Below are 4,677 nucleotides of genomic sequence, written 5' to 3'. Positions count from 1 at the left end.
TACGATTCTGCATAGCTCCACCTCTGTTTGGCTTTGGATTGGTAAATTTCGTTAATTCTGCATTTGATTTTCATAGCAAGGCGCCCATTTATTTATTTCCAGGAGCATAACTTGATAAAATCGGAAATGCAGAGCTGAGCTTTAAATCAATTCAACTCTACTCAATGGCAAAGCTTGACGTTTGGGTACATACATATATATATATATATATATACTTTTTGTTAATTCTATCGTGTACAAATTTTTTTAGTAACCTTTAACTTATTGCAATGATGCATATAGTGCATTTAACATTCCAACACGTTCGGCTGTGAGCGTTAGTTCGCCGGAAAGCCAATGACTCTCTGTACAGATGAATCATCAGCATTGAGATTGTCACAAAAAGTATTATTTTAAAAGTGCTTACTGATTCATATAATAAGGTAAGCTACATAGTATATGTACATATGTATGTATAAGCAATCGCAAACAAATAAGAAATTGCAAAACAAATAATTTGTATATATAAATGTGCATACGTATGTACATATATACATACATACATATGTACGTCATTAAAGTGGAATTAGTTTAATAATTAATTGTTGGAACAAGCGCAAAGCGCTCGATAACAGCTAAATCTTAACTGGGCCAGTGAAAATAAACTAGGCTTTATATTTTGGTATACAGTTTTCCCCGCCTTCTCTCTTTCGATTGAAAATTGCCGACATTTCGCTCTGAAAATAAAATTTTTTATATTGTGCTGTGGCTTGTTGAACTTGTGACTATCAATTTCTGCTTTATTTCGCACATCCGTTGCAATTCTTTTTACAGTAATATTTTATCGCGGTTTATAGACATGCCTTCGTATTTATATGTACATATGTATGTACATATATGCAAATGAATTGCATTTATGTATGTATATAGCAGAAAGCATACATATACATATACATGCATGTATGTACTAAATTATATACGTCTATGTAATATTTGTCGAAGATCATTCGTTCTATGTAGTACATATACACTAAATTATAGCGAGTAGATTTTGTTTCGCAAAATGATCTTGAACAGATGCCGCTCTATTAAAGCTAGCTATCATTCCAGTTTTTATATGTACATATGCGCATACATTAACAGATATAAACTGGTGTACATTTTTACATACATATTTACTATCCATGACTTTATTGTGTTGCTATTTTCCACAATCTGTTTATATGTATGTAAGTAATGTGCATTGTCTTGTTGGCAATTGCAACTAGACAAAAACCTTACATATTCGTATTCGTGATTTTACATAGATGTACATACATATGTCTGTATGTAAAATTTCGCCTTAGTCACAGCGTCTGTTTTAACGCGTACGCAGTTATTTTTTTATTGTTAAGTTTTATTTGTTTAACATTTATCGTGTCTTTTTGACTTATATATTTTCATTATTTTGTTGTTGTTAATGCTGGCGACGAAGATGATGGTTGTGAGTTTGAACGATGATGTCATCAGCTGCTGTTAGAGCGTTTGATTTTAACATAATTCCAAGAAGAGTACATAATTTCAATATTTCAAAATTTATATTTCTTTACCCTTTCATATTAGAAAAACACTTTGAACAAATTTCAAACTAAATATTTACTAAAGAAAAATCATTAAAACATTTTCTAAGTATGCATTTGTTTAACATAAAATTCCAAATAAATTATTCACTTTTATACTAGTTACACTTTCTCCTCCCAGCAGATAATTTTGGTATACTTCTACCCGCATGCCACACATACACATAATTAAAAAAAAAAATAGATATGTATGTACATACATATATAAAACAAACAACTCACACTAAGTGAAAGTTGAAAACTAAACTATTTTTAACAAATTTTCTATTTACCACAAGCGATTGTATGTATGTATGTATAGTATGTATTTATTGTATCACTGCCAAATGTGTACACTCACTGCTTCAACGCCTCAACGTAGACTGAAATGCGCCACTCAATTGCAATTACTTTTATTCCTGCGACCATTGGAAGCGCACAAGGAATGGGTGATCAACTTATTGGGGAGCGTAAAATGTGGCCCAAAAGAGCAAATGCCGGAAAGGCTCTCTAATATAACAACAACTAGCTGCCGGCTTTCTATGTGGCACAAACGCTCAGTTTTAAATATATAAATTACTTCCAATAAAAGGCGGGTCTCGCTAGCGCTCCCATTCTCTTTCATTGTCTTCCAACTACGTGTTTTGTAGGTAGTTTTCATTACACCGGCTATTAAACATTAATCATCTCTATTATTTTTTGTTGCTTAGGCTATTGGAAACTTTTGGATGTTTGAAAACTTGTTTATGTTGATCTCAATGACGTCATTTACTTTGTTATGCTCTGAATGTGGTTGTCTTTTTTTTTGTACAGATAAAAGGAACGAATCTGCTTTCCAAGCCAACGCCAACGAAATAGATGGAACAAACAAATGATTGTGAGACGCATACACATAAGCATAACATAAGTCGGGCTTTATATATACATACATATTTGTATGTATATGAATGTACATATATCTCGGAAATACATTTACGAAAAAAGGTGTGTAAAGCTTCTTCTCTCTCTATGACCCGTATTTCTTTATAACTAGTGAGCCCGTGTGGCGTTAAAACGCCAAAATTGAATTTGACATATTAAACAGGTGGCAACCTTCCTCAAATCTTAAAAAAAATTCCAAATGTTTGTCACAGTTACCGCTTATCCGTGTGCCATATTTCATCTAAGTCCGTCGAGCTGTGTCTAAGGTCGGTGTTATGCAGACAAACTTTTGTTTGCCAAATTAAATGGCGGCTGCTTAGTTTCCTCGGAGGTGGTTATGTCGAGTTTGGCACATGGTTGCACGTTCATTCTGGTTTTCATGGCTATTGCCAACACGAAATGAGAATTTCAGATGTACATAACGCGCACAATTTAAAATTTTTGTATATGACAACGCCGAATTTGCTGCAGTTTCACCAAACAAAATTAGTTTGCTGTGAGAGTCGCCAAACTCGCTCTCTCCGAGTTTGCTACAACAACAATTGCACGCAGTTTGCCAAACAAAATTTCTACATAACACCAACCTAAGTGGAGAGAAATCTCGCATGAGTCGGTTTCTCTAATTTTAAATCACCCTGTACCGATAAAAAAAGTTTTAACTTCAAAACCTAAAACGTTCTTTCACATCTGCAGCCCAAGCTCTTTAATTTGACATCACATTTTTGAAATTCGAAAGAACGGTGCAGATCTGATGACCTTGACTTTTCGAATAGGTGGCAACCCTAATCAATAGTATTTTCAAACACTCTCACTGTGACACTCAGTTTTAAATATATTATTTTTCATATCTTGCGTGTAAGTTGACTAAATTCGACATTTCAAATTGGTGGCGGCCGTTTTCAGAAGCATTTTCGAAACTAAAATCTCTTTCTTGTGACATTGAAATATGTATGTATTTGAATTAAGTAAAGAATTAAGTTGAATTTGATTTTTCAGATACGTGGCAACCCTCTAAAATATAGTTTGAACGTAAAGTGTTTAATAATTAGTTTAACAGATTAAATTTTGTATTAAACTTTTTAAACAGCGGCCAACCCGCTTCAAATGCCTCGACAATGTCCTAAATGTTCAAACTAAAGATTTCTTACCATTCTTTCGTTTGCCACCCATATTTTAATATTTTATGAAACAAATTTCGTAATATTTCATAATTAAAATGGACTTTTCAAACAGGTGGCAACCATTTAAAAATATTTTCAAACTAAAACCTTCTTAAGGCTCCTATATTGAGATACATATTTCAACATTTTTTATGCACATTTAATAATTCCAATAATTAATTTAACTGATTAAATAAATTTAAATAATAAATTTAATGGGCTATAAAACTGCATAACTAGAACTTTTCTAAAAATTCTGAATAAAATGTTTACAAGTTTTGGATGTAATTGTTTAAGTTTGTTGAATTTTTTTTTGTTTTTACTATGCAAATTGTGTTACATACATATCTCAATTACCTAGGCCAAGACCTTTAATTTGACACCTCGCCATTCCCTACCTTCTTTTGTCGCTTTTTCGTTACATCGATGGTTGCATTTACTCCCAACCGAATGCAAAGAAGTTTCACTTCAAAAAGTGCTTAAAGCGGAGTACTCAGAACAAACTTGTTTGACAAATCTGTTTGAAGAAGGTTGAGTAATCATTACCTTCCGTTTAGTCAAACTTTATTTCCATTGCATTTTTCGCGAAGTAAAGATGTCTAAATATAATGCGGATGTTGCAACTGCGCTACTGAATTCACCATAAGTGTAACCTGATAACCAGGCAGGTTTGAATCCCCAAAGATCAATATTGTAAAAAATAGCACTTGTGGAATAGCTTCTTTTATCGCTTACATTTATTTTATATTCAGCTTTATCATGATCTTTATTCTCCCAGAAAGGGTAAACTTTTCGCTTCCGTGTATTCACTAGGGGAGGATGAAAAAAAATCGGCCGAATTTTTTTTCGGGCCAAACTCACGTTAAGGTTGATTTAGCTTATAATTCTTCAGCATTAAAAATATGCACTTTATGTTGCAATAAAACATCTTTGTGAGAACCTTTAATAAATAGCCTCAAGTATGATTTTTAGGAATTAGTAAAGGCGCTTTAGAAAAAAAGGTCTTCTCAAAAGGCCTC

Source organism: Rhagoletis pomonella, unplaced genomic scaffold (genome assembly GCF_013731165.1).
Source record: "Rhagoletis pomonella isolate Grant_MI unplaced genomic scaffold, Rhpom_1.0 Rhpom_scaffold_00001, whole genome shotgun sequence".
Taxonomy (NCBI): Eukaryota; Metazoa; Arthropoda; class Insecta; order Diptera; family Tephritidae; genus Rhagoletis; species Rhagoletis pomonella.
Note: the sequence above shows the minus strand (reverse complement) of the source record.